The sequence below is a fragment of the Pseudopipra pipra genome, chromosome 3 (genome assembly GCF_036250125.1).
Source record: "Pseudopipra pipra isolate bDixPip1 chromosome 3, bDixPip1.hap1, whole genome shotgun sequence".
Classification (NCBI taxonomy): Eukaryota; Metazoa; Chordata; class Aves; order Passeriformes; family Pipridae; genus Pseudopipra; species Pseudopipra pipra.
The window spans coordinates 92958922-92972381 of NC_087551.1; the positions used below are offsets into that span (position 1 = coordinate 92958922).

Below are 13460 nucleotides of genomic sequence, written 5' to 3' on the forward strand. Positions count from 1 at the left end.
GTTTCTAGGAATACAAGTAGAGAGCACTCAACAGTGATCAGGCAGCAAGTTTAAAAACAAACAAGACTTGTTCATGAATATATAATAATATTGTGAAAGATTTTGAGAAGGCCAAAAGCACAAGTAGATTCAAGAAGTGGTTAGATGAGTTAATGGCAAATGTATCCATTGGTACACAGGGATTTGGATGAAACTATCACCTTAGGAAGTTCCTAAATGGCTGTTTGCTGGAGACCAAGAGACCACATCAGGAGAAAGTTTAGGATATGCATGGCCTTGGTTGTGCCCCTCTGCACCTGCTGCTGTTCACCACAGAGGAGAGTCCTTGGCCAGTCTGACAGTTCTCATTAGTACCTCACCAGCAGTGACCATAGCCTGCTCCTGCTCCCTGATGAGGGTGGATGAAATGGGCAAATTAAGGGAAAGGCACCACAAGCTCTGAAGGAAAAGGAAGCAAGTGAGAGAAAGACTGGGACTTAGGAGACCTCTCATGGTATTGACTTGCGGTGCTGGGTAGCTTGAGACTAGCAATTATCTTTTTACTTTTTGTACCACATGATCCCTATCTATAAAATTTGTCTTTTTTAATCTTCTGTGGGGGTTATTAGCATTAAAATATCAGTAAATATGAAACACAAGGGGTGCCATCAGAACATAAGGAAACACTTTTGTTGCTGTGAAGGTGACAAAGCACCGACACAGATTGCCCAGGGAAGTTAGTCTTCATTCTTGGAGATATTCAAAAGCCAGCTGGACGTGTGTCTCAGCAGCCAGCTCCAGGTCACCCTGCTGGAGCAAGCAGATTGGACCATACGACTTCCAGAGGTCCCCTTGAACCTCAAAAACTCTGTGATTCTGTGAAATAGCAATATTAGTAAATATAAAATAAAATTAAAATGATAGGACTATTCATGTTAAACTGCCGAGCCTCTCTAGAGGTTCAAAAATGTGCCTGAGAAAGAAGGGAGCTGTCAGCCATGGTTTTTGATGTCACCAATATTACAGTGCTCTATGTAAACTACACTTTTATGAGGATTTCCTTGCACTAGAATTGGATGCTTCTTGAGGTACATGTGGATGAAATCATAGCTGCCATCCACCAGTGTCTTCTTTAAAATGTCTCAGCAGGGCAGAATACTCCTAAGCAAGTGTGTTAGATGACTAGATGGCTACCTTATGTTCAAAGACAAGTGCTGTGCTTATACAACCATATCTTCTTGTTCAGCTTTGATGCATTTATCTGGGCAGATGCCCTTAGCTGAGCTCTTGAACACAGCTCTAACCAGTCAACATGAATTTTACCCAAAGGAGAAAACAGAAATTTTTGGTGTGCCTGTGACAGCTGTGGACTCCTCAGTTTACACCTGTCCCTGACTGCTACTCTGTGCTTGTTCAGAGCAGATCTGTGCTGCAAACACCTTGACTTGCTATTGCAATGGTACCCAAGCCATGAGTGCAGTATTGCTAATTTAGCTGTCTTGTTGCATAAGCTTTGCAAACTCAGTATATTATCACACCTGGTTGTGTCTAAAACCCAGGTTTCCATGGATACTTCTTTATTGTACTGCATCCAGCAGATATCCCCAGGTGTGCATACAGCATGCCCTTACTGTTGGCCAGGGTCTGCATTACACAGTGAGACTGCTTTGCTGTTGGAACAGTATATAGCAATGCTGGCTTATCCAAAATAAATACATAGGGAGACAAAAGATACTATTTATTGCTACTCATTAACAGAATGAGCCCCCAAAACACTGCAGTTTTCCACTGTCGATTGTGTAAGATTTTGCATTGCCAGTTAACCTTTTAATTTTATTCTTCCCTAAAAAGAAAGGATCAGGAGGATGAGGGAAAAACTCTCTTTTATCTCAGGCTTTCTTCCAAAGCAATGTTACCATATAATATAAATACCTTGGATACTAAGGCATAGAGATTTGGGCATAGAGAAGATATAAACAAGATTTAGATGTGCCTATGTGAAGCTACAATTCTGAAAATTACTCTTTCCTTGCCCCTAAATTTGGAAGATTCAATACGATTATAGCTTTAATTCCAAGGCACTACCTATACACAGGCAGATATACATGTGTGTGCCTACAAACACAGATACATATATATATGTATAAAGAGATACATGTGCAAAGACTTTACAAACTTGAACAGCATCATATTTGGTTCAAAAGGAATGGGAATGGAAAGTGAGAGTCCCTTCCACTCCACCTTCAGTGTGGATTCTCACAGCATTCCCTAGCATGGCTTCTTGCACCAAACACCAAAGAATAGTTTTCTTGAGAAACTCCTGTATTTGACACAAACACTTTAGGTTAGTTGGAATTCGTGTATTCTATGTGAAATATATGCTTATTTAAAAGCAAAGTTTCGTCCTGTCATTTTCCATTTTTAAAATGTAAAATACACAAGGCCTATGTGAGATGGCAAGATGATGACAGTCTAATAAGACAATGTATAGACAGAGGGGAGAGAGGAGAGTTAAAGATCTCTATGTTTGACCCCATGCCGAGCTCTAACATTTTGTTTCTTCCTTTAATCTTTGCTTGGTGTCTCACTTGTTATTGTAACTTTACAGAATTATTCTCTCTCTTTCCTTTCTTTATGCTATTTCTGCATATAAATACAGAAAGCACAGCAGTAAGCATTAAAAACAGAGAGATCAGAATGACTTCAATTGGCTTACAGCAGGGATGAATTTTCTCCTTTGCCATAAGCTGAGCAAAGGAGAGAGAAGATGAGAGGAATGGATTTCTTTAATCAGATGCAGACTTCTCACATTCTTGGAGTTTTAAAACCATCAAGGCTACACTATTTTGTCTGTCCACTCTTCCTTATTGTTCTTCGCTCTCATGACCAATGCTTTGGTTTTCTTGAGACATACTTTATGTCATATTGAAATGATGGAGAGATGGTTTTGTTGGTGCAATTCATTGACTAGGAAATTACAGATCACAGAGCATTCTGAGGTGGAAGGGACCCATAAGAATCGAGCCCAACTCTTCAGTGAATGGCCTCTAGAGGGATCAAACCCACAACGTTGGCATTATTAGAACCATGCTCTAACCAACTGAGCTAATCTCTGATTAATACTCGAGGTATAGCTCTCTATGGATTTACGTGTTGCTTTGAAAAGCAGAAATGAAACTTTATAAAGATGGCACAGTAGCATTATAAACCTACCTCGCAGCAGTAGTTTCCCAACTTAAAGCAAACAACGGCAGCGAATTAGGCCCTGAAGTTTAATGACCCAAGTAGGCAAGGGAGAGCAAGCGCTCTTTGTATGCAAGACAGGAACTGGTTGCCTTGACAGTCAGTGAAAGTCAGATCAAAAGGTTGGTTGAAAACCCTGGCTTTTAGAAGCAAAGATGGGAAACAACATCTTTCTTTTCTAGCTCTGGGGTTGGGAGATAGAGGAAACAATAGCTATTGTACAGACAGAGAGTTATTTGAATTCTCCCTGCTACCTCTGTGCACCTGATCAAACAGCTGGTGGTTGAAAGGTTGATGCACTGTCAGGCTTCCTGCATGATATGAGCATGATAAAAATTGTTGCAGCTGAAACATCTGAAAGTAAAAAACTTAGAAGAAAACAGGTCCCAGGAAGGAAAAGTGAGGCAACACAAAAGAGTCCTAACCCTGGGACCTTGTCATTCAGGCATGCACAGGCTTCAGAGGAAGCCCAAGGGGAGGAGAGAGAATTTCTTTTCTCCAAATATGCCTTGGATGGGCTGCAGAAAAGCACTAAAGAAGACATCCTTCCAACCCCACCTTTTCTTTAATATAATATTATCCCACTACACTAGAACATAAAACCCATATACCCCTCTCTTATTAGCAACCCCCTCTCAGTCCAGGATCATAATCTCCTACCTGCTACTCTGGAATTCCTAACATACCTCAACCTCCCCCTCTTGCTTCACCAGTGGGATCCCTTATCTCACCTGTCTCCGCCCTTATTTTTCCCACATCAGTCCATGTTTCCTACTTTTTCTGCCTCATACCTTCTGCAGCCAGACCCAGGAGCAGCTGCAATGTCAGTGCCCTCCTGCCACAGAAGCAGGGTGGAGAACAGGGGTCTGTCAGCTGCTGGCCTGCGTGCAGGGGCTCACCAAGCAACTCAGACGCCCAGCACAGGAGCTGCCACCAAACTGGTACACTAAACCTTAGCACCCCATGAACCAGCACTGGAGATATTAAAAACCTGACTGGACAGGGTCCTGGGAAACCTGCTATAGGTTACCCTTGTAGCTGACCCTGGGCTTGGACTGGATGATCTTCTGAGGTACCTTCCCACCTCAACTTTTCTGTGAATATGTAAGCACTGAGCTGTGTTGTGAGAGAGGCAAGAGGAGTTAAGAAACTTAAGTTGAGAGTTGTAGAGGTAGAGTTTGAACTGCATCACTGATTGTCAAACCTGTTTTTTAACCACTTGAACATATTTGGTGCCTAAATGAAGCCTCTCTGCAGACCTTGCTCTCTTTTTCCTTTGAGAAAAGGCAGATAGGAGAAAATATTACTTTCCCTGATGCACTTGGCCAAGGACAGCCCCCAGCAACCATTTTGCACCTGGGCAGCAGGAGAAATTGTGTAAATTGATGGAAAGATGGGAAATGATGGGGACATGCATGAGGACAGGTGAAAAGCTGGAAGCAAAATTCCAGTTCTGCCAGCACATGCAATTCTGACAGCTTTAGACAGGAAAATATAAGTCAATACTGCATTTCCAGGGCAGCATGGGAAAGCCATACTGCTGTCTGTGTTCATTAGGAAAATTAGCCCTTGAACATGCCTGCTATGAAAAACATATCCATTGTAAAGTGCAAAGGAGCAATTTATTTTAGTAAAAGAGCTGGCAATTCTGTCTGAGGGATGGTATATTCACATCCCCATTATAATCTACTCTAGGTAAAATAGATAAAATTACTGCATTTTTACTGGGAATATTGTCAAGGCAACTTTTAGTGCAGCTATTTTGAGAAATTTGTAATACCATGCAATTATAAAAGACATGATTTAATATACTTCCACACTGTATCCGTTTCCTTAGCTTTATCCACTTCATCCACTTTTCAATTTTATAGCAATTTCAGTGTTGACAGCCATTCTGATTGTGTTAGCAGCAATGTGAAATACAGAGTGTGATCACTGCTAGTTCCTGTCACCACTGGGGTGGTCTGTACTCTGCATCTGTGGGGATCAGAAGCTGATGGAGACCCATGGCATGGCCAACATCCATTGGGCTGAGCTGGACCACCTCAGGCTATTACCATCTACAGGGCCTGCCTACCAGTTTATGTTGTTCTTTTCCTTCTGGTTTTGTTTTCATTTTTCAATCACTATGTTGAAGAGAGCATTAGAACACTTGAAAATTGTTCTTTGACTGGGGCCAAAAAAGAAGAGCCTTACTCTGCAGCAACAGTGAGAGGATATGCTTATCATGATGTCTTGGGGATGTTGAAGGGGCTTTGAATGACATAAGGAGTTTTAAACACATCTAATGGGAATTATATAGGATAAGCATGTTGGAGATATTAAAACATTGTGACTATATTAGGCTGGATTAGATGCAATCTTTTATGGATGTATACTAATAAACTGCTGTTTGCCATAGAAGCCTCACCCTACTTGCAGTCACGCTGCTGGCAGCATCGCCAGCCCTGAGAGCTCAGTCATCAGGAAGGTGATGGAAATAACTGACAGCCTGGCTCAGACACTCATTGCTATTAGATCTGATCCTTTAATTTTGCTTTTACATTTTCTCTCACACAGTCTGGCAATTAAGCCGCTGTCCTGCTGAGCCAAGTACAAGCCAAGGCATAAACTATGGCAATGTAAGGTGCTGCTGAGCTGTATAACTGCCTCACACCAGGGACTGGGCTGAGAGCACTGTTTTTATGAATAGAAATACTCCCCCTAATCCCAGTACTTCTCTGTCTTTAACAAATTGTATCTGCAGATTCTTTGGACAAAGGGAGAGATGTTCTTTGTGTTTCGTAGCCCAGAGACAGATATAGTAGGAAAAAGAAGAGCTTTCTATCACTGATGTGGGGGAAAAAGGCAATCAAATGCAGGTTGTATAATGTGTGTTTCCTCACACATCTGTAGGCCAAAATTCATTTCTAATGTGGGACTTTGTCTAGTGGATGAATACATTGCTCTTCCATATGAATGCTGGGAAGTCGTGTGTGGGACCTGACGCTGCATTTACCTGGCTCTGGAAAGCTCAAGTGAGTTTATGGCATGCCCAGCCTGCACACTGCACATGCCAGCAGCTCTGCTCCTGAGTCTAGGAGATCCAGACACCTGGCAGAGTTTTCTCTTTGCAACACAGGAACATCCAGCTTAAGCTTTCTCTTCCTCATTTTACCACTTTGTACTATCTGGCTCCTGATCTCTTCCAAATTGAATTATCCTCTTATTCTTTCCAGTACACCTGAAATCAATGAGGTCAATGTAATATAAGTGATGGTGAGGTTATTATAGAGAAGATTAAAGAAATGCAATGGGTTTTACATGCAACAATAAAGATCCAGTCCGAGTAACAGTTTGTAATCCAGGATACAAAAAGCATAAGGCAAAATTGATGGGGAAAATAGTACCTCAAAGTGAAGAGAAGTAACAGACAAAGGGAAGGGCCAAGATAAAGTAACAGAAGTAACAAAACAGCACACAAAAACTGTGTGTCTGACTAAGAGAGAAGTGTTCTAGAAACTACGAGAAAGGGAACAAAAAGAGGGAAGACAGCATGAAGCAGGGAGGATAGAAACTTTTAGGACAAGTGAACAACAGAGAAACAAAGTTAAAAGCTGAGAATCTGGGAGGCTTTTCCAAAAAAAAAAAAAAAGTAAAATGTAATAAAAGTGTGTGCTGAATTCATCCTGTTCAGGCTCATTTTCTCAGCAGCATTGATTGCTGCAGAAACCAGCAATGGAGGAGCTCTCAAGGTCGTCTCATCTGACTGCCTACAGAGCAGAGAGCTTCTCAGAGCCAATAGTGTCTTTCATTTGCTTCCCCCACTTTAATAATGACTAAATATAAACTGAGCTGTTGGCAATATGAGTTATGTTCTCTGTGAGCAGTAAAAGCCTGTGGTTCATCCTGACAATAAGGGGGACAATGTGGAGGTGAGGGAGCTTGTAAATTGCAGTGAGTATATTAGCAGGGACAGAAGCTACAATGATGGCCCGTTTCTACAGAAGTGATTCTTGTTTGTCTGTCCCTCCACAGTTCATCAAGAAGACAGGCCCCAAGGAGGCCTGCAAATAAACCCAGGTTTCCTGTAGAGCCGTGTCCTCTAATGTCAGACGAGAACAATTCCTCCGTTTTTTGCTCTTTTGTTCTCTTTAACTGTGAGCTGCACAGGTAGAAACATGCACAGCTCTGTATGGTGTGATGTTGAATATACACTAGGATACCTCGGACATTCTGGCCCTGCTGCAGGTATTTTATTATAGCAGTCTGAGAAACACTCTTATATAATAAAATATAATATAATATAATATAATATAATAGAATAGAATAGAATAGAATAGAATAGAATATATAATATACAACTCCACTTTTGTCGTGCATTACCCTGCATGAAGAGCTAGAGAACAGAAACCTTAGGAGATCATTAGACCAAAGAGCAAGTGTTCTTGCCTGAGAGGAGAAATAAAACTTGTAACAATCCAGTGACTTTAATGCAACTTTGCTGAGAACGGGATAGGAGCAATTTACTCTGAACCCAGTGGAAATGACATGTCACAGCTGAACCCTGTGTAGGACCTACAGCCCAAGCCATCTCACTGTGCTGAGCTCTCAGTATGAATAACAGTGCTAAGCTTTGGAGGTTGTTTTCTTGGTCATCCTCTAAGTGCAACACTGACTGCCCTGAAATGCATTTTAGAAGTTTCTGAAGTAAGGTAGAAATAGATCTAACCATGGTTTAGATTTTTTTCTTCTAAAAGTAGGCACATAATTGCACGTTCTGCGCTTCCTGTTTCCTTGAGCAATAGAAATTTCTGGATCAAAGTATGGCGTTTAGCCATGTAGTTCACTAGATGCAGTACATCCAACATTGCCTAACAAGACTGATCTTTTGTATGGCAACATTGCTAAATATAACTCAGCTTCTGTTGGTCTCCACAGGACAACACAAGTAGCTCAATAAGAGCTGGATATCAAAAAAAAACCAAAGAGGCAGAGAAAGCAGACCTGACAAGAGAGCATATCTCTCTCCAGGCCTATCCCCAAAAGGGAAGAGAGTGGGACACCCTGTGAGAGTATGTCAAGATACAGAAGCCAAACCACACACTCATTGCAGGTGTTTTGGCAGCTCAATTTTTAACAACCCCTGGGAGGGTGGCATCCCCATGTTAACCTCTCTGTCCCAGGAGAGGGGCAGAGGATGGCAGGAGATGACCCCTCTGCTCAGGGGTGGCTATACTGCCTGCAGCCCTTCCCCTGGGCTGCAGGTGCTGAGACATGTCCAATACCCCCGTGGAGGGAGAGGGAAAGGGGCCAGCATCCATCTGGATCAGTGGAGTCAACCTCCAGCATGGATGTCTGCGCCTGAGCTGCTCAGGCCGGGCTCTCCTTGCAGCCTGCAGACATACAGTCAATATAACTAATCAAGGTAGGCTCTCTTTCATCTCATCCTGGAATCAATGCCTAAAATTGTTCAGAAGAAGGAAACACTGGACATGTATTTATTTCTTGAGTGACATTAAAGAGAAGTAAAAGGGTCTGGGCTCCTCTGTCCCCTATAAGGGAGTTCAGGTCAGCTGTAGGTGTGTATATTGTGGATGTCTCAAGATATCTGAGACAAGTGTGATGCCAAATGCTTTGCCTGCGCAGCTATAGCTTAAGGACCTCCTGATCACCACGCACAGGTTTAAATCAGACACCCTTTTTCTAGCTGGGACAGCCAAGAACTGAGCAAAGGAATGCAGAGGGCTTGGCACAGGATCCACAGACTTAAAACAGTCCACACTAGGAATTCCTCAAAAAATGAGAGAAGAGTCTTTGTTTTTTTTCTGGAGGATATGGAAATCAAAGCACAGGGATCTCTCTTCCTCTTCCTGGTTTTGCAGCAAAGTAGGAGATAGAGGGAAAAAAAAGTAGTTTATTTCTGTAGGCCACAGGTTAGTCAATACATTGAACCTGAAGCCCAGTTGACTAGGCTCTGTAGGGGTAAACGACATGTGAAACAACCAGCATTTGTTTGGATACTTACTTTGTTTTCTGAGGACACAGTAAGCATCACTGAGTTTGCATTGCCTGAGTCCTCAGCTCCCTTCTGTCTGGCTCAGAATGTAGCTCGCTAACCCCCACATCACACACCCCCCAAGGCCTCTTCTGATTCATTATCAGGCTAGGGAGAATCTGAAATGTAGAAATTAGTCCATGGTGCATTAAGTCAGTTTCCTACATAAAACATGGTGCATTAAGGCTTTTTACTGTGTCACTGGTTTCTAAAAGCAGCTTAACCAAATCTCAAAACCACTTCACATATTTTCAGTAGGAAATCATAAATCTTCCCCATCATTTTGGCAGGCCTCTTCCTTCTCTGCCCTCCCATGAAATTCAGTCTTCTAAGCTGATTTCCATAATTCCTTTCACTGAGAATCTGTCTTGCTACCGTCTCTGGTTTCATATATTTGACCATCCCACAGTGAAAGGGAGCAGGCAGGATGTTTTTTTCCTCCCTGCAAATATAGAACATTTATGCCAGTGTTGCAGGAGAAGCATCATGTCCTCTTGCAGCATCCTTCAGGGCCAAGGGCTCCTTGGAAGGCACGTATTGCACGTCACATGTGATCTCCGGGGAATGATCCTGCTGGTGCTTTCCCTCACTCTTGGTCAATCCCGTTCAGTGAGTTCGCGGCATCTCCTTTGCGCCGGGGTTGACAGGGGCAGCACTGACTGTAAAACGTGAGGATCAGCTCTCTGCCCCTTTCCCTTCCTGTTGATGGTGGGAACAGCCCGGCGCTGGGATCTGCTGGTTCTCCACGAGATGGTGGTAGATGCAAAGCGTTGGGCTGGAGCTGCCTGCGAGCGCCCGCTGCCCTTCCTTCCCCGAGCCAGACATATCCCAAGCCGTACCCCAGCCCTGCCCTCCCCGAGCCAGCCGCTGCACATGGGACTTGTTTGGGCAAAGCAGGATTATCTGCAAAGAGCAGGCAGAGAGAGTCTGTCTCACAGCCCAGGCTGCCCAGAGCTCTGGCATAGGACTCCTTAGGGAACATCTGTCCTACAGAAAGTGCCTTCTTAATATGCATTGGCTACCTCAGGGTAGCCACCACATTACAAAAGCAGGACAGCTCAGGTTTGAGGCTTCATTATAAACCACACAGAAAGATCTGGGATTGACTTTTTCTCTGCAATGAAAACTAGTATGTTCCTTCTGTATTTGCAGTTCAATGTGGAAAAACATTAGATAATGGAAAAAGCTACCATTCTTATACCCAAACACATATTCATTCCCCTGTATGTTGGTGTGCTTCCTGTGGGCATGCAAGGCATGCGCTGGCCAGAGTGCCAGGGCAGATGCCAGGAGATGCACTGCCACAGTCCTGGAGTGTGCTTGGCACCAGCATGTGCTTGCAGCTGAATAGTAAATACCCCTTACAACCCTCGCCCAATGGCTTATAAAGTGTAATATCTCTTCCTATTCTTCAATGTAGTTCAATGTAAGAGCTTCTCCCAGGTAAGAATTTGGTGTGAAATATTTCCAGAAGAATCAGATAACCCATATCACTGCAGGGGTCCTGGGGATGGAGAGCAGGATCATATGGGACATCCACCCTCAGGATCCTGCCTCCAAAGGAGGCTGAGCTTGCAGGGACAGGGTGTCACCTGCTAGTGACTGTGGCTTGCTGAGAGGACAGGTGAGTTTGAGTTCATTTACACAGAGAAGAGTAGCTGGTACCCCAATGCTCATCACTGCAGTCTGCTCAGCGATGACATCAGAGATGACCCAAAGGCAAAGTACACAAAGGAGGGAGCCCCACAGGACTGGTAGCCAAGTGCCTTGGGAGTGGATATGAGCAAGGGGAGGCTTGTGTCAGGCAACCTGTAAGACAGCATGCACACCACCCGTGTCAGCTGGGCCCAGATTCTGGGGTTTAATCCAAGATGCTGGCTGAGCTGCTGCTGTTGTGAACAAATTAGATCTTAACCAACACCGGACAAGCCTCTCAGCTCAGTTGCCTCCTGACCGAGATCTCTGCTGTTTGTGTGAAGCTGCTCCTTGGCTCTGCTCCTGTGCAAACTCAACAGGGTGACTTAGGTGGCAGGTGGTGTAAGGGGAACTCCTGGATCCAGAACAGAGAAGGACAGGAGGCTTGGCAGAGCACTGGGGTCTTACAGCCCTGCCGCTCACAACTGACTCGCACAGCAGGAAGATGCAAATTTCAGCTGCTCTGGCAGGCCAGCTTGTCTGAGGGGCTACTGGGGATGTTGAAACCCCCAAAAATGAGCCTGAACATGCAAGCTATGTGGCTGTTGCTAACACATAGTACTGGCATACTGTATGACTGAGGAACTGTGTGCTGTTGTGTCTGCTTCATGAAAAGAATCGCTTCTCTTTTAAATTAAAGCCTGCATTCTTTCCTGCAGCATCAAATCTCATGTTTCTTTTCTAATGCATTTTATAATCAAACTGTCAGAATTCTTCCAGGCAGAAGTTAGTAATATCAGCCAGCCAGTTTGGTTATAGCAATACTGACCTCACTTGGGTGGCAGGACCGATTCTGAGCACTTTAGAAGCACATTGGTGTTGGATGATACTCAGGAGCTAGTATTAGAAACTGATACTGAGTGAACAAAACACAGTCTTTGCTTACACGTGGAAACAAAACACTTAAGATATTCTGTATATGCCTTAGCTACTCTCTGCTTTAGCCCTCCAATTCAGTTAAACCTTTGTAACCTCATTTGTATAGCCAAGCTGTCTTGGCATATTACTGGGTTTGGCTCAAGTAGCCAAACCTTATTACACAGAAAGCAAATCTGAGATATGTGCAGCCATAAAACAGATTCACAGAAGTCACCCATTTAAAAAAAAAAGATTCATCCAAACCACAACCAGTCCCACGTTGATCCTTGAGTCTAAATTTTCTCAGAGTTCAAAGCTGAGGGAAGGAAAGATGCAAGCTACATACATAGCTGGTAGTGCAACCTAAGTTTTTTGACTGCCTAATGCATCTTGCTGTCTCAATTCTGGGTTTATTTATCATTTATACATATTTATTTCTATTATTTTTTACCTTTGCCCAATTAGCAAAAAGCTAGTTAGCAAAAAACTAATTGCCCAATTAGCAAAAAGCCAGAGCTTTGCTTGCCATGTGTGTCTTGCAGGCTAGATTTTCTTCAAAGTTTTCAGCCAAAACAGTTCATGTGTCTAAGAGCACCTTTTTTCCTTAATGTAATCATGGCCAGGTTCAAGACAAGCAAAAGCCCACATTCCCCTCCCAATACTCCGGCAATCTTTGAAAAGCTGTGGTGCTTTTTTTTTTTTATTGGAAGAGGGACTTGGAACTGGACAAAACAGTAACCTTACTGCTGAAATAGACTTTTTCTAGTCTCTCTGAAAATTTGGCCAATTCACAGGGCTTTGGATAAAAACCAAGCCAGCTGCAGTTCACATGTGCTCATCAGAAGCCAGCTAGAGATTGCAGGCTTCGTTCTCTGGTGAGTTCATGAGCATGGGATATACTTTAGGGCCTGGAGTAGGACTTCCCTAGAACTTGCATTTTCTAACTGCTTCAGGCCAGAGCAACTCTAAATCCAGATACTTGAAAGTATGGATTTTTAGTTGTTTTTTAAAACTGTTTGTTTCCAGGCTACATGAAGTGACTGCATTCAGAGAAGGTGAGACATGGAAGACAAGGAGATAACTTGGAAAAGTAGACTTGGAACAGACAAAAGGAACCCCGGCAGAGAGCTGGGGGGACACAAAGTATGTGAAGACTGGGGTGGAAATCAAAGGATGAGGAGGAGACTGAAGCACAGCAAAGAACAAAGGCAACTAGGAAGTGGCATATGGGGAAAGGATGTGAAGGAACTCATTTTAGCCTCTCTTTGCACATTATTCTGAGCTCACTTTAGAACACTTGAGCTCACTCAGAAGGCCTTCCCTTTCCTTCTGACACTGTCATGGTGAACGTTATAAAAAAAGCACCAAAACTTCACAAAATAAAGTATTTGTTGAACACCCCTAAAATGCAAGGAACAGCATTGCCATCATATTACAAACAGAAAACCAGAGTCTGGAACTATTTCCTGATTAGTCAATCCAAGAAGTACATTTGTTGTACCAGGAGACTGCTGTATAGTGGTGTATGCATGTTCTTTATATGTTCCTGTTGCCTTCTACAGCAGCTGCAAGTCCTAAATTCTTCTGTAAGGTATGCTTTATTTAGGTCAGGCATCTAAGGAATAAGGGATGCAAAACTTCACCTCCA

At 43.2% G+C, this 13460-nt stretch overlaps 1 protein-coding gene across 1 annotated transcript in view; it reads left to right on the plus strand.

Moving 5' to 3' along the window:
• The window catches only part of LOC135412033 (sterile alpha motif domain-containing protein 1-like), a 39836-nt gene extending 26617 nt beyond the window's left edge, over nt 1–13219 (plus strand). The window contains exon 3 of the mRNA XM_064650375.1: nt 12839–13219. The gene's annotated coding sequence lies outside the window, so the exon portion shown is untranslated. The remainder of the gene's footprint in view (nt 1–12838) is intronic.
• The last annotated feature ends 241 nt before the right edge of the window (nt 13220–13460 follow it).